The sequence below is a fragment of the Panthera pardus genome, unplaced genomic scaffold (genome assembly GCF_024362965.1).
Source record: "Panthera pardus isolate Hobbes unplaced genomic scaffold, ASM2436296v1 HiC_scaffold_24, whole genome shotgun sequence".
Lineage (NCBI taxonomy): Eukaryota > Metazoa > Chordata > Mammalia > Carnivora > Felidae > Panthera > Panthera pardus.
In genome coordinates, this window is record NW_026526810.1 from 22,915,889 (window position 1) to 22,938,420 (window position 22,532).

The 22,532-nt window shown below is 35.2% G+C and overlaps 1 protein-coding gene across 6 annotated transcripts in view; it reads right to left on the minus strand.

The window, feature by feature from the left end:
- PEAK1 (pseudopodium enriched atypical kinase 1) overlaps window positions 1-22,532 on the minus strand; it is a 307,491-nt gene that overhangs the window by 206,444 nt on the left and 78,515 nt on the right. Inside the window, exon 3 of one of the 6 annotated variants that reach the window (XM_053888823.1) lies at window positions 20,649-20,790. The exons of the other annotated variants lie outside the window; for them this stretch is intronic. The gene's annotated coding sequence lies outside the window, so the exon portion shown is untranslated. The remainder of the gene's footprint in view (window positions 1-20,648; window positions 20,791-22,532) is intronic. 6 annotated transcript variants of the gene reach the window in all.

Consider the following 22,532-nt stretch of genomic DNA (forward strand, 5'->3'; position numbering starts at 1 on the left):
CTTTATCATATGTGTTTTGCAAATATTTTCTCCCCAACTGTGGCTTGTCTTTTTATTCTCTCAACAGTGTCTTGCATTGAGAGGAAGTTTTCAATTTTAACTAAGCCCAACTTCACCCATTTTTTTCTTGCATGGATCACATTATTAATGTATTTTAAAACTCACTGCCAAACCCAAGATTCATATCAATTTTCTCCTATATGTTCTTCAATATAGTTTTACATTTTAAATTAGGCCAACAATCCACTTTGCATTAATTGTTGTATAAATCATAAGGCCTATGCCTAGGTTCACTTCTTGCAAATGTTCACTTGTTGCATCATTGATTGAAAAGACTATCGTTTCTCCATTGAACTGTCTTTGCTTTTTTGTCAAAGACCAGTTGACTATATTTGTGTGGATTTATTTTGTTTATTTATTGTGTGGACTCTCCATCCTGTTAATTTATGTGTTTATTCTTTTGCCAATACCACTGTGTCTTGATTACTGTACCCTTTACATTAAGTCTTGAAATCAGGTGGTGTGAGTACTCTAACTGTTCATTTTCTTTGTTCATTTTCAGTATTGCATTGACCTTACTAAGTCTTTTGTTTCCCATACAAACTTTAGATTTAGTATGATGATAGCCACAAAATAGCTTACTGGGATTTTGACTGGGACCGTGTTGAGTCTGTACATAAACTGGAAAAAACTGAGGCTTTAACAATATTGGGTATTCCAATCCATGAACACAGAATATCTCATTTATATAGATCTTTTTTGACTTTTTAAAATCACTGTTTTATAGTTTTCCACTTATAGATCTACATTTATTTTCTTAGATCTATACCTTAAGCATTTCATTTTGGGGGATACTTTTTAAATGGGATTTTTTCTGACACTACCAAGTTTGAGAACAACTGTCATACAAATCACCTAACCTACTTGGACTTGGTGCTTATTTGTACATGTGTATAGTAATTCCTGCACTTATCACTGTAAAGTGTTATTATAATGATAAAATAGCAATTATTGAAAAATATATGTAAATTAGAAATCATAAAAGTATAAGGGTCATTAAATCCATTATCCTTCCTATAAGGGTGAGGAAACAACTCCAGAGAAATTAAGTCACTTGACAAAGTTTTAATAGGGGCATGGAACAATTTAGAGTGCACACAGGAGAGCTGAAGAGTATTAAATAAACAGTGTTGGCCAGAAGATTCATAAAAATGGGTAGGAAAGATAGGCCCAGAATTTGTACTCAATTATATATTTAATGAGGATCCACTAAATGACAAAGGAGTAAATAATTAATGTAGGGTCTTCTGGAAATTAATCCGATTGATAGGATGTAATACAAAGGAGAATGGATAGGACTTAGAATAATGCAACAGAGTCTTGGTTAGGATTTTAGAACAACAAAGGACTTAGAAATAATCTAATCTAACATCTTCATTTTATATACACTGTAGGTTATTCTCACTAGCAAAGATTAGTACATATGGTAAATTGTAATGGCAGTCAACACGCACATTTTTGTTTAGCCATTTTCTCTTTTTGGTCTTGGATTTCTTTCAAGTATTTTAAGGTGAAAGAAGGGTAATTAGTCAGTAAGACTTTAAAGGAATGAATGATGTAATCAGTAAGACTTCTTAAACACTCCAAGTCTAAACCCTTCGTTGGACTTAACCATGGAAATTCTGAGGATACCTTTTATCCTTTGCTTTCACATCATTTACATTGTTCTTCAAAAATTATTTGGCTTTTGCACACATTATCTCCTGGGTAAAGCAACTAGAAAAAGGCTGACAATAGGCCCCAAATACTTTCTTATGCCATTCAGAATAGAATTGCATTTCTGGATCCAGAAAAAGAAGAGTTATGATCATTTCAGATCCCCAGAAATGGCTGTATGATAGAATATGGCATTTACATTTTGAACTGCTTAATCATTCTTTTATAGACTAGCTGAAGGTTATTTTGTCTCTCTGGCATTTTCTTATGTCTAAGCTGCCTTCCTTTGTCATCCAGGGCTCAGTTTCAAGGTTGAAATACATTATAGTAATCACAGTCAACCAAAGGCATCCCTATTGCAAACTCTCCATAACTTCATGCTTTTCCCATCAATTTCACTTCAGTTAAAAGGCCAGTTAAGAGAAGAATGTATGAATAAATCTGAGCTTACAATTTCTATTGCCACTATTACCTCATACACTCAGGCTTTTTATTAAATTTGCTATCTTCACACTATTTTATACATTATAAAGATGGCATGTACATAAACACCTTCCGAAATTAAGTGACTCCACTTTAGAAAGCTGAACTTTCTGAAGTAAAGCTTCCCCATGCTTTACCTAAATAAATTATCATCCACATTCCATCTAGGATACTTCCATTACTTCACATTTCTTCAATCACTTCTCTCCCAATGCCAATGAAGAAAAACAATAAAAGGAAATATAAATTATTTCTTATTATTAAACCATCACTAACCTCATGCATTTTTCAACTAGAGCTTTAGCTACAGGACAAAACCATGACTATAATCCAAGCCAAGTCCCAGGTCTGATGTTTACAAGTATTTGACATTAAGCACTTCACAGTTTATCTGGGCCTTGGATTCTTTGTGTGCAAAGTGAGGGGACTGGACACGATGATCAGCAAATTTTCTTATACAAACATCAACAATCCAAACTTTTTAACTTCTACTGCTGACATTTTCATAAAGAATGTAGGGTCTTTTTGAAAACATTACTGGTATAAAAGATTACAAAATCATAGTACATATTACTATGTACATACACAGTACATAGTACACACACAAAAAAATTAACATTTGGGGTGCCTAGGTGGCTCAGTCAGTTGAGTGACCGACTTCGGCTCACGTCATGATCTCACGGTTTGTGAGTTCAAGCCCTGCGTCGGGCTCTGTGCTGACAGCTCAGAGCCTGGAACCCGCTTCGTATTCTGTGTCTCCCTCTCTCTCTGTCCCTCCCCTGCTCATGCTCTGTCTCTGTCTCAGAAATAAATAAATATAAAAAAAAAAAATTAAAAAAAAATTAACATTTGGGTTAATGAAATGTTAGAATCCTAACAAAAGCCTTCCCTTAGATTCTGTATTGGCCAGCTTTCTTTGTTGTTGTTGTTTTGGCTCCAAAGACAATGTTTCTATAAAACCTTTCCTGCTTCAGGAGTTCTTATGCTAACTACCTCTTGTAGATTCTCATTGCACACGATTTCCCCTCTATCAAAGCATTTCAACCAGACTATGAACTCCTTCCTTAGTTGTCCTTGTAAACTGGATCATACATACATCAATTGGATTGAATTTTAGCTTTTATGTGCACTTCCCTACCTAAACAGAAGGGGGATAATTTGGAAGGGGTCTCACCAACAATCACAAAATACTGGAAAAAAGAACCTTGCTCTCTTGATTGTACTTTAAAATTTTTGTATACAAGGCTGGAATATTTATCAGTTTGTAAACTCTGAAGGGGGAAGACAAGGTCTTCACATATGGTTACAACCCTCATAATACTTATTAAATGTTAGGAATATACTAGCTGCTTAATAACTGTTGAATATGGAAAAATAAAAGGTTAAAAATCTAAGAAGTAACATAGCACAGCTTAACTTTTCCAGTATACTAATGGGCATTCAGCAGAATGAATTTGAAAAAAATGACTATTTAAATATAGGCTTTCTTTTGAAGCAGTTTGAAGTAACGGAGGGAGTAGAAGTGTAATCAGACACAACCGTGTGACAACTTCTCTGAGCTTCTGTGTCCTTATTCTAAAACTAGACCCAACTTAGTTTACAGGGCTGCTATAATAATTAAAAAAATAATGGATGGAAAGCATCTATTAGCCCATGCCCCATAGTAGTGCTCAATAAATACATGGCAAATGTATGTGACCATGTGACTTATTCCTCAACATAACTTCAGCCTTAACAGCGATAGCCTTTCCTCCTTGCTTTATTGTCAACATATCCCTCATTTGTATTTAAGTCCCTTCTGATGACATTTCAGTTAAGAATTTCAAGTATGTATGCTTTTCCAAACTATTAGCTTCATTACACAATTCTGTTAGGAAGAAAACTTTCCATATTTTAACTATAGAAAAAAATCAGTTTTGCTATTTCACTGCTTTTCTGAAACCCTAGCACAGTAATAATATTTATGACACCGAGCACTAAAGTTTACGAAGCAGTAAATAGCTTTTGAGGCTGATTAAACACCTCTATTTCACTTCACATACTCCAGTACCATAGGCATTACTCCTTAATTAAATGCTTGCTTATGTTACGTAAGGACCTTTTCCGGTCCTACACCTTTCAATAAATATTAGACTGAGAAAGAAGGAAGAGAAGCTAAATTATTGGAGGAGATACTATTAATACTAAAACTTCTGTTCAAAGCTGGTCACCAAGACGACATCATGCACAAGTTTTAGTATTTAAAAAACAATTATCAAGGAGCACCTTGGCTGGCTCAGTTGGTAGGGCATGTGACTCGATCTCAGGGTTATAAGTTTGAGCCCCATATGTTGGGTGTACAGATTAAAAATAAAATCTTTAAAAAAAAAAATCAAGGGACGCCTGGGTGGCTCAATCAGTAAAGCATCTGACTTCAGCTCAGGTCATGATCTCATGGTTCATGAGTTCGAGCCCCAATGTGGGCTTTGCACTGACAGTGTGGAGCCTGCTTGGGATCCTCTCTCTCCCTCTCTCTCTGCCCCTGTTCTGCTCTATCGCTCACACTCTCTCAAAGTAAATAAATAAACTTTAAAAAAATAAAAATGAAAACCACCCAGAAAAAGCTGTCCTTTGGAAAAAGATCAATTCCATTTGAAATGTTGGAGTTCAGGTAAAACCATAAATATCCAGACAATGCTCCTTTTCAATTTTCGTTGAAAACAATTATAAAAAGTCATTTTATAATTTTCACTTGATATTAATTCAGCACTTGAGTGGCAAAAGATCAGAAAAGCACAAGTTCCTGTGTCATTACCAAAGATGAATGTGTCTTCTCTCATTTGTGTGGGTTTTCTCCCAGGGTAAGATAAAGGCAAAGTTAAAAGAGAAACCTTAGACATCCCTGACAAGTTATCTCAGGGCTTTGCAGTTCATAGGAAGTTCAGCTGCCACCACCACTTTTAACTCTCTTAATTCAGGCAGCAAGTGGTAAATCCGTAATTTTGCACAGATAGGAGGAATGACCTGTAAGGCTGCCACAAGTTATAATTCATAATAAAATGTGTGTTTTTCAGCAAGGGAATAAACATCTTTACAGCTCCAAAAAAAAATAACAGTCTGTAATGTCCCGAGTGGCAAAATGCTGGATACACTGTATTTATGAAATTGAGCAGCTTATCACAGATTGAAAATGATAGTGATATGCAAATGTAATGATGTAATAAAATGAAGGAAGTGGTCATTCATCAGATAAATCATCCCCTATACCAGCTTCTATTACCCAAATGTCCTCTGTCTCCACCCCCTATTTAATCCAAAAAAGTCTGGATAAATAACTTTTTCTGATCTGTAAGCTAAACACCAAATTGTATTTCACAGGTTCCCTCAACTAAGTTGTTCTTGTATATTTTGCATTTGCCATCAAACCTATCAACTTATTTCATTTGTAATCATCTTTATTATTTACACTAATAGAAAAGGGACAGAGTGGTAAATAATCCAAAACATTCAAAAATCAAAATTGCAGAAATTCAAAGAAGATGGTAAAAGAACTTTAAGCCATGATATAGAAGGAACTGAGACTATTCTTCCTGGAGAAAAGCTACCTAGAAAAGACATGATGGCTGTCTTTACATACAAAAGTTGTTATTCTACAGACAGTGCTAAGAATTAAAAGCCAGTGGATGAAAATTTTAAGGAGGCAGGTTTGAGTTCACTGTATGAAAGACAAGCTCTTACATGTGGGTGGCACAGAACACTCAGGAACAAACAACCCTGAATAGAGAGGTGGCTAGACTAAAACTAAATGGCCTCTAAAGCCTCTTTCCACTCTTGAGTCTATGACTTTGCACTATATGTTTAAAATCGGGACTAACTCTGGATATTTGTCAGCAGATCATGAAATTACACAGAATTCTAAGTGTGAGGTCTGAGTCTGGGGGTTAGGGAAGTGAGGAACAGAATGCTCACCCTGAATCACTCTTTTTAAAGTCCCTTATGTTCCTAGTGTGGTCAGAGTACCCATTTAAGTGCAGCTTCTATTACTCAGAACTTTTCTGAACAAAGTAAACAACTGTTAACTTTCTCTGTGGGTTCTGTACCAAAAATTGACAAACAAAACAAACAAAACTAAAAATTGGGAGAGAAAAATGGTTACACTGTAAAAAAAGATTTAGAGCCAAAGAATCTAGGGTGCTGACAAGACCTCTATTTAAGGAATTTATCAAGAAATCCAGACAGGACAAGAATCTAACGGAATGAGTGAAATGAGCAGTTTGTATACAAGGAATGAAACTTTTCCAGAGGAGTGAATGCAGAAAAGCTACTTTTAAAGATAGGAGCTACAATCATTTTTGAAAATTAAATGCAACTATATGCTCTCCACCTTGCTCAACTCCACAAGTTTATGCAGAATAAGTGAAACCTATAACAAAAAAGTCTGCTATAGATAGCTCTGGGTGGGGATATCCTGAGGAAGTGCTGAGAGTTGAAGGTATCTACATGATAAATGTTTCAGACAGGAGAAACCTGTGCAAAAGTCCAGAGATACTAGGGAGCAGAGCATGTTTAAAGAGTCAAAAGAAAACAAGTGAGGCTAGAAAAGTGGACACACAGGAACCAATGCATGCAGTACACTACAGGCCACATTAGGATTTAGTCTGTAGCCTAAGCTCATTGGTCAACCAGAGAAGAAGGATTTTTAAACACAGTGCCATAATGATCAGATGTGGAGTCTGAAAAGATCACTGGATACTGGGTAAAGCAGGTACTTTACAAGTTGCCAAAGCAGAAGCAGAAGGACCATTTAAATACATCATAATGATGACAGTCTAGAACAAAGTGTAAAGTTGATGGAAAGTATATGAATTCAAGAGGTATTTCAAGTTGTGAAACTGAATAAAGGAAACTTCGTTTAAAATTGAGTCTAGCGGCCAGAAGGAAGAGCTCTCCTTCCTATTACTCGTCACTAACTATAACCCAACAAGAAGAGACACACTTTGCATTCCCAACAAGAAACCTATTTTGCTGCTTCAACAGAAAGTGGAAAAATTTTCCTTGCCCAGCAACAAGCTCAGCCAGTAAGAAAACACAACTTAGCCAATGAGAAACTGTCAACACCCTGAACATACGCAGACTTTCCTTCAAAGCAGTCCCTCCCAACTTCCTCCTTTTCTCTATAAAGTAACATTCCTCTCTTTGGACATCCAGACTTGTCTAGGGTTTGTCATAACTTCCATATCACAAATTGTAATTCTTCTGCTATTCCTGAATAAACCCATTTTGCTGATAAAATAACTGGCTGTTTTATTGTTAAGGTCAACAAAATATAACAGCCAGTTATGTGACAACAGAGGTTGAGTATAGAGATCCTTGAGAATGATAGTGAGAATTAGGGAAGGTCTTCTGAAAGACCAGCTCTGTCTTTAAGGTTAAAAGGCATTGGAAGTACCAAGAATTTCAGGCTGAGGAAATGTTCTGAGATAAATAAGAACACAGTAAACTAAAGAAGAATTAGTTAAATGTTTGGAATGAAGTCAGGGGTGTGTCCTGCAGAGTGGTTTTGTGTGGGGACACTGCCATGAAACAACACTGGACAGCCAGGCAGGGTGAGACTCTGCAAGACTTTCAAGAGGAAAAATTTTGAACTTTATACTCGAAACAATGCAAAGCCAACATGTAATTTTACTGAAGAGAGAAACAAGATTTCATCTGCCTCTTAGAAAGACTGCTTTGCCTGTAGGGTGAGGAGAATGAATTGGAGGCATGGGGACTAGCATTGTAATGTTGTATATGAAAGGTTGTAATGTTGTATATGAGAGAAATTTCTAAGGGTCAGAACTAGTAGAGGAGTAAAGGAATTAAATAAGATGGGATAAAAAATATTTACAAGGTAAGAAAACAGGCTACCAAATGGTAAGCAAATGGATGTGGAGAGTTAGAGAAAAGTAAGGGACTAGGATCACGCTTGGGTTTCTGTCCTGGAACTAGCTAAACTGCCAAGCCAGTTTCAGATACAGAGAATGCAGTAAGATAAAGTGACAGATGATGAGTAATCATGACCAAGCAAATGACAAAGGTATACTACATTCTGTTTTTAATCATAGTCACTCATGTAATTATCCTATTCTGCATATCATTATTAAAACTGGGGCCAGTAGGAACAGGGATGATATCAACAGAGTTCCTCTCTTTTTGCCCATACACATGGTAGGTCTTTAAATATTTCTTAAGTAAACTAATGGTAATTTTGCCAACCAAACTGATATCTGAATTGGCTAAGACTTTGTGCTCAGCTGCTGCAATTACCGAAAAACCAAGGAACAATAGTTAACACATGGGAGTTTACCTTATTTTAGAAGTCTGGAGCTGGGCAAACCAGGGATGGTTCAACCATATAGGTCACCAATGACATCACAAAACAAAGTCCCTTCTATCTCTCTACTGTGCATTCCCTAGCATCTGCTTTCATACTTATGCCGAACATTCAGGTATCAATTCCATTTTGACGGGACGAAGGCTGAAGAGCCCCAAAATATATCCCTCCAGGTTTTGACTTGATTTTGGAAAGAAACCCTTCCCCAGGAGGTTTGTATTTAGTATCTCTCTGGCCATCACTGTGTCACAAGGTCACCCCTGGCTGAAAGATGTCTAAGAAAGAAGGAAAGGACGGAAAGGTAGTAGGAAATGAATATTTAATGAGCTAACCTAAATCTGCCATGGTAAAATTCATATTTGGTTTACCAGAGATCTTAAGGGGAAAAAAAGGAGGGGGGGGGGGACCAGAACTAAGAAAAAAAAATAGAGAAAAATATAATAGCACCCAAGATTTTGGTTTTTAATACTATCCTCCAATGAAAGGAAACAAGGCTCCTTGAAAAATGGGTGATTGTAGGTCTGTGACAGACAACACACAATAGGCCTAGAGCATCTTGTAGTGTCAGAAAATAAGGAAACACTTAGAAAACAAAAACAAACACAAAACCTTGTTGATGGAGTATGTCCAAGAGACAAGTGAAAGAGCTCCAGCCAAAGCTGGAATCATTTGAATAAAATATACTATTGGGTTAAAACCTAAAGGATAAATCTCCATGAGTTCATTCTCATGATTAAATACATAAATAAACTGGGGAGAAAAGACAAATCTCCTGTGCAGAAGAATTCCTAATAATTTATGTAAATACTCTACCCTCAAGGAAGTGAAGCATAACTCTGATTCTGTAAGTAGAGACTTTGCATAAAGACTTCCTTCTAAAGAGCAGTGTATGAAATGGAAGGAGTAAAGTAATTTACAATACAGAAGAAATCTGACAAACACCAACTACTTCAGCCAGGTAATCAAGGTTAATATCAACGTGATAATTCATGTTGATAGTAGGTACTTCTTGATATGATGTGATGAGGCTGGCACTTTACCTCTGTGGGCACTTTACCAAAAACCCACCACACTGCAGTATAATCATGAGATAAACATCAGATAAATTCCAAAAGAGGGATATTCTACAATATACCAGTACTTCTCAAAACTGTCAAAGACATCAGGGCGTCTGGGTGGCTCAGTCGGTTAAGTGTCCGACTTCAGCTCAGGTCATGATCTCGTGGTTTGTGGGTTCGAGCCCTGCGTCAGGCTCTGTGCTGACAGCTCAGAGCCTGGAACCTGCTTTGGGTTCTTTGTCTGCCCCTCTCTCTGCCCCTCCCCTGCTCACACTCTGTGTCTGTCTCTCAATAATAAATAAACGTTTAAAAAAAATGTAAAAAAAACCTGTCAAAGACATCAAAAATAAAGAAAATATAAGAAACTGTCACAGCCAAAAGGAAGCTAAAGAAACTTGAATAAACAATGGGTAGTTAATAATAATGTATCAATATTAAAATACCAACTGTAACAAATGTACCAAATTAATGTAAGATATGAATAGATGAAACTGTGTGTGTCGGGGAAGGTATATGTGTGTATTGGGGGGGAGGCATATGGCAACTCTGTATCATCTTAATTTTTCTATAAAGCTAATACTACTCTTAAAAAATTTTGTTAAAAATATAGCAGCTACCTATAATGCCACCACAGTATTAATACACTGAGAAAGATTTTATTAGTTTTTTTCCCCTATGAGTATATGTATTTGTACATCAAACAGGTTTATGGTTTTTCTTTTTTTTATTTACTGCACCCACTTATTTTTTTTAAAGCTTTTAATTCTAGTTAGTTAATATACAGTGATATATTAGTTTCAGGTGTACAATATAGTGATTCAACACTTCTGGTTTTTCTTTTTATTTTAGTTACATGATAAATACATGTTCACTGTAGACAAATCAGAATGTAGATTTAAAAAAAAAAAAAAAAAAACTTCTGTAATGCTATACCAAAAAATAAAAAAAAAGGTTGCCATTGTGACATACAGCTTTCCAGCCATGTATGGGAATATCTAGCTGAGTTTCTATTCATCTATGCACTATTCTTTCATCAGTTACTTCCTAATCCATACATAACCATCCCTAGATTTCAGCTCAGAAGTCACTTTCTCTGGGAGCTCCTCCCTGGTTCCTAGTCCAGGCTGAGTGATCTGACAGGCATTTACTTGCACAGCTCTCTGTACTGCTTTTTCCTAGTCAATATCACATTTGTAATCAAATAGTCAATTGAGGAATTAATCATTACTAATGTCTATCTTCCCTCTAAAATGTAAGTTTCATGTATTATTTATTGCAGTTTCCCCAGCATGGTGCCTTGAACACAGCAGGCATTCAATGAGGAGTAACTGAGTAAATGAATGAATAGTACATGTACATAGTGAAGTAACCATATAGCTAGTAAAGTCATGTGTACAGACATGAAAAAATATTCAAGATACCTTAGTAAAAGAGAGGCAAAACAATGTGCACAGCAAATCCCTGGTTTGTTTTCATAATAATAACAAAAACTTAATGTATGCGTAAAAAAAAACATACAATAGTTCATAATAATTAACTTTAGGGGGGAGATTTCTGTAGGTTTTCACTTTCTAGTGTATGTATTTTTATCACATTTCCACTTTTAATAAGTATGCATTATTTTTATAAATAGAAAAACAAAGATAAAATATGCATTCATTATAGACAAGATGGAAAATAAAGACAAGTTCTTTTTTAAAAAAAAAAACCAAAATCTCTAATTGTCAATCTCATTATACCAGACATAACCATAGGTTACATTTGTACCTTACATATTTATTTTGGTTTGACATGGTATAGAAAAATTTGTATTTTGACTTTATGTCTCATTTCATCCACATAATCATCCCTTCAGATAGACAACCCGTGGCCACAAAGGAAGTAGCACAAACGGGGTGATTGGATGATGAGCGTGTGACACTCTTGCACTCCCATTAGCCCTAACAGTTCAGCAAGAAATGGTCAAAGTTGAGATTTCTTATGTATCATGTAATAGGTGAATTCAAATATAATGGCTCTATAAATGTGAATTCACCACTTTTATAATACTTTAAAAGTTGTTGATATAGACAAATATTTATTGTGGCCTTAAGGAAAAACATTAATAATGATACAAAAAAATAGAATAACTATTGATACATGTAATCAACTTGGATAGATATCAAGAGAATTGAACTGGGTGGAAAAAAGCCAATCTCAAAGGTTGTACTATATGATTCCGTTTATATAAAATTCTCAAAAAGACAAAATTTCAGAGATGGATAGCAGATTAGTGGTCGCCATGGATGAGGAATAGGGGTGAGGACTGGGAATGACTATAAAGTGGTAAGTAGGAAGGAGCTCTTTGGGGGTATGGAACAGTATTGTATTGTATCTTAACTATGGTGGCAATTAGCCAAATCTACATATATGATAAAATTACACAGGACCACCCACACACCCACACACACACACACACACACACACACACACACACACACACATGCATACACACAAAAGCATGTAAAACTGGTGAAATCTGAATAAGGTTGGTGGACTGTACCAACATCAATTTCCTGATTTTGTTATTGTACTACAGTTTTGTAAGATGTTACCATTGGAGAAAACAGCGTGAAAAGGACACAGCAACCCTCTATACCATTTAGGCAACTTCTTATATTTATTTTGAAATTAAAGTTCTTTGAAATGGACAAAAAGGCAGCTGGTAAATGATACCAAAACAAACAAACACCTCATAATTTACCCTTGTCAGAAACCCTTTATATTAGGTTTTCACGAACTTTCAATACAGAGTAACAACTAAATGGAAAGGCATATGAATACTACAGGGGGTAATTTCTAACAGAGCTGTCCAACAACAGAATGGGAACTCAGGGAGGTAGTCAGCCCCCCACTGGAGGTATCTGGACAAAGATGGGAGGATTTTCTGACAAGGGATATGGTAAGAATGACTTTTTACTTTACACGTGGGAGTAAATCCCTACTCTACTCTAAAGCCCCTTTATGGATTTGGCAAACACATGGTGTAAGTAACACAAATCCTACTCCATCCCTTCCCAACTTGTGATCATGTCAGACATTATTAGACTGTACCACTCCTTCACAAATGTCCCCGCAAGCCTCCTAGTTGTCAACAGGTTCTCCAGGCAGTTACTACCAAGCAGTCTGAGTTGGCACCTCCTAACAATGTGGTCAACATTCTGTAAACTCTATGATGATGGCAAAACTATAAACTTTAACTCAAAAGGAAAGCTTTGCAGAACCTTGCACTAGAACCAAGAAGACTAATAACATAGATTCCAGAGAAGACTGCCTCCAACTCAGCAATAATCATAATCATTATGATAATGCTTTGAAATTTAATAGTCACTCTGATCTAATGACGAATATCACTCAAAATAAATTAGACTTACCTTTTAAACTACTCTTACAGAAAAGGTGAGGAATATTCTTGGTCTACATCAGGGGAAATTCTAGCACATGGAGTGAGCAATAATTTGCCCCAAATACAGTTAAAAACAAAAAAACATACCCAAGTACCACTTACGAAACTCAAGGCTTTGAATCTTTTGAGTGGTCTACAAACACCTTTAATTTCAAAAGTAGTATAATAAAGAAAATCTCAAATAGAAAAAATAAGTGTATACTTAATAATAATTAAAACTATTATCTCTGAAGTAATCAAAAAGTTAATAACCAATTTTGAACGTTCCTAAATGAAAGTAAAGGGAACCAAAACTGGCTGTAATTTCCAAAAAGGAAACTTTTGTTGGATACACATAGCATTCTAGGAGTAGCTCATGATACTAATGGAAAAGAGCATGCCAGCTCATAAACAGAACTAAAGCACAGAGAGATAAAAGGTTCTTTGAAGTGTTTCATTTTTTATAAGATGTTTTAAAGAATAAGAAAGGATAATACCAACCACTTCAACTAGCCAAGAAATGAAATAAAAACAGCAAATGTGTATCTCCTATAGGCCTCTGTTTTCTAATTTTTTGCATCATCAAAGCCCTCTCAAGTAAGTTCTGTTGCACAAGGCTATTTGTCCTAATGTTATGGACTTTCCAACACCAAATTTATAGATGCACCCAATTAGAGCAGAGCAAACTGACTGCCATTGGTAGTACCACTACAGAGGGCCCTTTACTCTTTCCTTATTTACTTTCTTTATTTGCAAAATGGGAAGTTGCTCCCAATAGAAAATATCTTTAGAAGGTTAGCTATAAAGCAGCACCAATATATAAGGTTTTGTTATGATAACCAAAATGCCTCTTTGTAACAAAAATATTCTCATGTCTTATGACATATTTTGATTTTACTCTTGGTTATCATCATTGAAATTGCTGATACATGGTGTAAGAAATAAGAAGAGTTTCTGAAAGATTCTCCTAAGAAGGAATGGCTGCCTCCCTCAGCCATGTGGTGACTTTTGGCTTTCTGACCTTGGTCTCTCTTTATTCCCTAGTGTCATTGCAACCAAGAGAAATCACCTGCTACAAAAGCTGGTAATAAAATGTCTACCCCTATGATATGGCAATTATTCACACAGCTCTCTCTCCCATGGTCTTCTTCAAGAATAAAACACTTCATCTCATGCATTTATATCCCTAGTGTTGAGCATGATGCTTGCACAAAGTAGGCCCTGGGGAAATGTTTATTAAAACATTCAATAATCACTGCAAAACCCTCTGAAGAACAACTCTACTGTTTACTAGAATTTTATTTTTCAAGTTTTTCTAGACAAATAAAACAGCAGCACCCAACAATTTGTGCTTTGTCTCTCTGCAGTTCATTATTTTTCATATCCAAGAGTCAAACAACCTTATCTAGACCAGCTAAGTTGAGCCTCCTTTGTTTCGAAGAATAGATTAAGATAAAAAAAAAAAAAAAACCCGTTACAAATATAAGGTAATATGAATGTAACACAAAATTAGCACTAATTATAATTTTAAAAAATAAACCATAACTGTAGACTAAAACTAACTTCTATAATTTAGAAATCTAATGCAATATAGTTTGAATCTATTAAATTTCTAAATTGTAAGAGAAATATGATCTCAGGGTGCCTGGGTGACTCAGTAGGTTAAGTAACCAACTCTTGATTTTGGCTCAGGTCATGATCTCGCGGTTTGAGATCAAGCCCCACATTCAGCTGGAGCTGTCACTGGGAACCTCCTTAGGATTCTCTCTTCTCTCTCTCTCTCTCTCTCTCTCTCTCTCTGCCCCTCCCCTGGCTCATGTGCTCTGTCTCTGTCTCTCTCAAAATAAATAATTAAAAAAAGAATTTGATCTCAAAATATTCCCTATAGACTATAACAGATAAAATCTCCCCATTTGCTCTGCCATTCCAGCCTTCTATGTTGAACACTTAACATCCTCCTCCTGTTTCCCTGTCCCCCATCTCTACCCAGAGTCATCTTTGGATTTTAGAGAAAATGACATAATGAACTTCACCATTATGACCAATTATCTTTGATAAAGGGATTCTCTGAAACATCAATAACACTTCCAACTACTCTTATCAAAAACCACACAATTCTGGGTCTTGGCAATCTTTTAAACAGAGGGGTAAACACAGAACTTTTAAACTAAGAGAAATGAAAGGACAGAATATCTCCAATAGTAACAGAAATGTCAGAACCATTTCAAAACAAAGTCATACCTAGTTCATTAAAATGAAAATTAAACTACACTTTCTTCTGGCATAAATGGAATGTAGGGCTGGGTATGTTCTGGGACTCCCTCTCTCCTTGTTTCAAATTATACTTCCCATATGATGACAGCATTCTCTGAACTCTGGGAATATTTCCCTCATCATAGAAACTTCCTGGCTGGTAATCTAGGAGAAAAAAAAATCATTCTTGGCTTCTGGATCCAATATCCTAGCAATGGTGGGAGGACTACTCCCTAAGATGTCAAGATGGTTCTGAATCTGATAGTACCTCATTTACCCCTAAACACGGAATCAATCAGGGTTTATTATATTCCTGATATTATTCTGTTTAGGAAGCAGCCTGACTTGTGAGATGTATAAAAAAAATTAGCAGTGACAAATGAGCTCATACTTTAGGCAGACAAAAGAAAAATTATTTCTTGTACTGTATTTTGAAAATCCTCAGAAATTAAGTGTACCAAGGCAGAATAATCCTAATCTTCAGAATATGCAAAGAAAATCCAAACACTTTTGATGGGACTCTTTGTTTTACGTAATAATTAATAATACCATTAGACAAATTATATTTTAAAAAGATAAGAAATAAGTAACCAGGATTTTAGAAATAAGAAAATAACCAAATATTTTCATACTAAAAAGTGTTCTTAAACGATTACTAACACAGTGGTAAAATGTTTATATTGATTTTTAATAATTACAGAATCAAATATTTGGATGTTAAGTTAAACTAGTCCCTGTACTCATCAGAATACTGTTCTAAATTAAGTAAATCATTGTTGGGGCAAAGATATGTTTAAAATGAAACCAGTTAAATAAAGAAACAACCCAATGAATCACTGTAAATTCCTATGCCAACAAGATGAAAAAAATCAAACTTGGCTCTAATGTACTCCAAACATCTGTCTGCATTTCTTTAACACTCATATTCCTCATAAGTAAGAGGCAGATAATTATGAAACAAGTTCCTTTTTATAACATATGTATAAATATATGTGACAACTGACCACTTTTAAAAACATTTTGGAACATTATGTCAATAATAACAAAATACACTAAGACCATAATTAAATATTCCTAATTAACAAAAAAGAAATACTAAGTATAGATAGCTGTTAGTTCCTCTTATGTGAACCCTGATAAACTAAAACACCACATCAACTTTAAAAAAAATTCAAACACTTGTTAGATTTTCCTTTCGATATAATCAGAATCATTGTAAAGATTCTGTTTTAAGGAGAAAAACTGCAATGTTATTACAAAAACCAAAGAACTAAACTTAAGGAAGGTACTCACACTTGGAAGATTTAAGAATTAATTGATGAGCACATTATGGAAGTAGGAATAGCACATGTGGTGGGGGGGAGGGCAACGAGGAGTGGAGGAGGAGGAGGAGGAGGGGGAGGAGGAGGGGGAGGAGGAGAGAGAAAAAAACCCTCTAGCACTAACAGTCGTTCACACTGACTTCAAGGATACTTTAATACCACAGTTCATCTCTCTCACAGTTTCTTGAAGACCACTACTCTCAGTCCCAGTGGAGATGACTAAAGTCTGATAATGGAAACTTCATTCTCCAACAATACATCAGAAGATCACTTTATAATATACCATATGGATTTTAACCCATAATGGCAGGCCCATTATTACATATACATTTTTTAAAAGCCTTCCAGGTATCATCCTCAGTTTCCTCAATTAAAAAAAAAAATGTATCTACAGTTATGGGGATTGCAGACAATATATAGCAAGCTTCTACCACAGGGATCTTGTAAGGTATCTGGCACAAGTCTATGTTTTGAATATACTGTAAAACTGTACAATAAATATCTTTAAAAAGAATAAAAAAGGCGAGACCCAAGTCAAAGATCTAACACCATGTAGACCAAATTTAGTAACTGATAATTCTTTTTCGACTGCCTTCAAAAGTGCTCTATATAAAAATTGTACTGCAACAAAATCACCAAAGGTTCTATTCAATACACAGCCAAATTTAAAATATAAAATAAAAGAAATAGAACAAGTATTGCTTACTGGCTGCATACCACACACTAGGCATAATACTGGAAGCATAACACAACAGGTCAATAATATAGGTCGTCATACTGATAAGTAAATTGAGGCTCTGACAGCTATTCATTCAGCTAGTTACTCAGTGGCAGAGCTGGGATTCAACGTGGGTTTGAGTGATGGCAGTCTCTTTTCTTTCCAGTGACACACACAATTCACATAGAAGTAATTAAGAAATTTGGAAAGCATAAACATTATAGGCAAGATAGTTGTTTTTAAAGCAAAGGAATTGTTTCCACTTAAGCATTCAAGAAACAACAATACTGGTTTTAGATCATCAGAAAACAGGGGCGTCTGGGTGGCTCAGTCGGTTAAGTGTCCAACTTTGGCTCAGGTCATGATCTCATTGTTCATGGGTTCAGCCCAGTGTTGGGCTCTGTGCTGACAGCTCAGAGCCTGGAGCCTGCCTTGGATTCTGTCTCCCTCTCTCTCTGCCCCTCCCCTGGTTGTGTGCTCGCTCGCGCTCTCTCTCTCTCTCTCTCTCTCTCTCTCTCTCAAAAATAAATAAATAAACCTTAAAAGAAAGGTATTAGGTCATCAGAAAACAACTAAATATTTATATTCCAATTAGGCAAACAAAAAAAGAAATCAGATATAACAAAACATTTATTTACCATACAAGTTGCTCAGTTGGTATAGAAAGATACAGAAGGTATACAGGACATTTTTTAGACTACAAAAAAATAAATTTCTTCAAAATCTAAAATGTAAGAGGAGATATTTCTCTCTTTCTATTAAAAAAATCACATTTATTTTTATTAATGGACAAAAGTACAGCCAACAGGCCATGAAGTGATTTTGCTATTTCTGAAACTAATAGTGTAAAACAAGTGTGACCACAGATTTGCAATTTACTAGTAAAGCATGATTTCAAACCAAAATACAAAGCAAAGCAAAATTTTACCTTGGCCAGTGTGTTCCTCACATCACCTAGAAAGGTACTCTTAGAGCAAAAAGCCAGAATCGCCAATTCCTAGGTAATGTTAGAGGTCTAGACACTGCCAATCAAAGCAAGGGTTAAATAAAACTCAAGTTATGCTTCCAGATAATGGGAATTTTGTCGATTTATCGTTAAAAAGAAAATCATTCATGCAGATTATCTATAGCCAAGTCTGAAGTGAGTGTGACTTTTTTTTCCCTCTCTGCCAACTGGCACACTCTCACCCACTATAACCCTCACCTTGCTTAGACTGAATTGGTTTATAAGTGCTCTAACATTTGGTATAATCAAGCAAATCAGAAAGGTAAGTCACTGGAGAAAATTCATAGCACTACATTCTAATGATTCATACAAATGATTTTCAGAAAATCAGCAACACAACTCACATTCATTAGTAAAGATGACTGAGACATGGCCATTCTACTGATGTGTACTGCACAGTGTTTTGTCCCTGAGTTATTCTGCATCAGGTGATGATGTAATAACAGCAGAACACATAAGTAAAAATGTAACCTTACAGTATCAAATTTATCAAAAGATGTAATAAAATAGGTTTCTAAAGTTCACTTCACAAAAGAAAACAAAGATGATAGGGGAAATGCTGAATATAGTCCTCTCTACCCTGAAAGAAAAAAAGGTGTAATTTCCTTCCTCAATCAATTTCACTAGTCAGTTAACATCTTGGTTCTAATTTAAGAGTTGGACCTACTCACCATCTGAATTACCAGACAGAGGGAGTGCCTAACACTAAAAGGAAAGAAACATAATTCTTAAATTTTTTAAATACTTTGAAATTGGGGTAAGGGGGAGCACAGTAAAAGCAGAAGTCCATTTTAATTTTTTTTTCTTATTTTAAAAGTAGTAATTATAGAAAATTTGAAAAACACAGAGGTGGGGGTGCCTGGGTGGTTCAGTCGGTTCAGCATTGGACTCTTGATTTCAGCTCAGGTCATGATCTCATGGTTGTTGAGTTCAAGCCCTGCATCAAGCTATGCACTGACCATGCTGAGCCTGCTTGGGATTCTCTCTCTCCCTCTCTCTCTGCCTATCATGTGCCATATCTTTCTCCAAAGCACTTATCTCTGATTGACTATTTATTTATTCTTCTGTCTCTGCTGATTAGACTGTAAATTCCATGAAGGCAAAGATATGATCTTTTTTATTTTTTCTCGAAGCAGTATTCTATCTCTAGAATCTAGAACAATGCCTGGGTTGTCACTAATATTTGTGAGTGAATGACTTAATAATTGCATGAGTAACTAGGATCAGAGTTTTGTCTAAAGTGTATACTCAGTTTTTGTGATTTACTATTATCTGTTAAAGCATTCCTAATTTTTGCACAGCATTTTTCACACATATATAATAAATTCAATTAACTTTCTATTTTAATTATTTCTAATATCATAAATATCCTTATATACACATGTGTATATATGTAATATACACCAAATATCCTAGAATATATGTCTTTTTGCACAGCTGATAGTTTCTTTAGTATGAATTATTTTAAGTAAAACTGTTGAGTCAGAAGGTATGTAGATCACGAATGCTTTTAACACATTTTTCTACACTGTCCTAGAAAATGGCTATATCATTTGATTCTACCCCTAGCGATGTAAGACCATATTTCTCCTCATCAACAATGAGTATTTGGGTCTTTTTACCAAAACACAAGGGCTGATTGTTTCCTGAACCTAAAAAAAGTAAGATATGATCACCATGTAATACTTTATTTGATTCTTACTAAGTTTTTTTTTTTTAACAGAAAAGCTTGAGGAAAATACAAATTTTATTAATGACAGTGGCTGTTTCTAAGCAACATCTTCCACACTGGCATCTATTCTCAAACAGACTTATTTGAAAGGTAAATATTCACTTGGATTTATAAATGCTGGGGTGCTTGTTTAAAGAAATAAAATCATGCTATTTTATTATTAAAACAGGGAAGTTATTTTTAAAAGTCTTAGCAATCTGGTAGATTTAAAAAGTATCTCAATTTTTTTTTAATGTTGATTTGAGAGAGAAACAGCACATGTGCACAAAGGAGGGGTGGAGAGAGAGAGTGAGAGAGAATCTCAAGCAGGCTCCACACTATCAGTGAAGAGCCCAATGCACGAACCATGAGATCATACCTGAGTCAAAATCAAGAGTCGGACGCTCAACCAACTGAGCCACCCAGGTGCCCCAAAGTATCTCAATTTTTTAAAAAGTATCTCATTGCAGTTTTATTTTCAATTTTTTTGTTAACTAATGAGACTGACAATGTTTTCCCATGTTTACTGATTGTTTCTATGTCTTCCTTGACAAACTGCTTATTCATGACTACACATTTTCCTATTCAGTTAATTTCTTACTCACTTCTGAGACCTCTTCTTTTATTAAAGGTGTTAAATTGTTATCATGTGGCATCCATATTTGCTCATAGTCAACATTTGTCTTTTAATTTTAACAATATTTGACACCTTTGTTTTTTCCTTGCAGCCAAATCATTTTTCTTTTTCTTTAAGAAAGGGAGAGAAAGAGACAGAATGCATGTGAGTGGGGGAATGGGGTAAAAGGGGAGAGAGAGAGAATCCTACACAGGCTTCACACTCAGTCCAGAACCCAAAGCAGGGCTTGATTCCACAACCCTGGGATCACGACCTGAGACAAAATCAAGAGTCAGGCACCCAACTGACTGAGCCACCCAGGAGTCCTGCCAAATCACTTTTTATATGTGGTTTCTTCATTTTATTTTGCATTTAAAGGAACCCTCCTATATACAACCAGCATGCTATCAATGGTGGTCTTGGACTGGGTGGAATTCTGGGTATTTTTTTCTTCTTTTTGCTTATATATTTCTTTCTTCTAAAAATTATATATGTGTAAGAAATATTTTCTTAAATGTTAAAAACAGGAAAGCCTTTCTCCACTAATTGATCATATGCTTACATATATATTTCCTCAAATTCTTCTATTCCACTATAAGAATATTTCAATATCTTATCCATCGGAAGTCTTAGTTTAAGGTGTGAAGTATGAATAAATTTATAATCTTCCAGTTTATAAACCAATTTTCCTACCACCATTTGTTAACTAATTCATTCTTTCTTCCAGTGAATTGAAATGATAGCTCTATCATATACTAATATGTCTTTTTTTTTTTTTTCAGGACTATAGATGTTCTATTCTTAGTCATTACCATATGGTTTTAATTATTGCAGGTTTATAAAATCTTCTAATACATGGTAGTACAATTCCAACTCTATAACACCATTCCTTCAAAATTCTTCTTTTAAACGTATTCTTCTACATCAGTTTCAGAAAAATTTGGTAAATTCTACTACCATCCCACCTCTGATCAAAAAGGTTGGTTAGGATGTTTACTAGGACTATATTAAATTCATTGACTTGAAAGGAATCCACAAGATACCAAGTCTTCCTAATCAGAAACATGTTTAATCTCTACTTCTTTAAGTCTCTTTATGTGGTGTTGTAAAATTAAGTTTTCTTAAAATAACTTCTCTTCTTTCTTAGGGGTGTTCTTTCTAAATACTTGTTGGATTTTTTTTCACTACAGCTGCTAACTAGATGTTACTGAAAATTCCTGATCTCCATATACTTAGTGGGTACACACCATATAACTTAATACTAGTTCAAATGGGTTTTCAAGTAATAATTTTCTTCAATTTTTAGGTTGATCATCATTATCACCTGTATATAGCAATTTAACTCTTTCTTTTTTCTAATGATCATACCCCACCATGCAGTCTTTTGGGTCCTGATGACCCTTTAGTCCTGGAAGAAGGCCTCCCATCTTGCTGGCTTTCCACCTGTTGATCCTGCCTGTTGTTCTGATCTTTCATGGGAGAATTTAGAGGTTGGCTCTCATCAGTTCAGCTCCTTTCATAGCGTCACTAGCAGAAATGCCTCCAAATGTGGAAAGTCCAGAAGAATATATTTTCATATGTCTCATTGAGTCAGAAATGTTTTCTTCTACTATTATCTGCTCCATCTCGCTCTTTCCAAAATTCCTATTATTTGTACATTTTATCTCCAGACTTACCTTATTTTCCAGTCATCTTCATTTCCCCACCTTTTGCCTTTATACTACCCTGGGAAAGATTTCACAAGTTTTTCTAATTTGCTACTCACTGCATCTACAGCAGATTTTATTTTGGTAACTATATTTTCTATCCCTTTAGAATCCTATCAGATTGCTCTCTTCTTATAACTGATATTCAGCTTTCATAGCTTTTAATG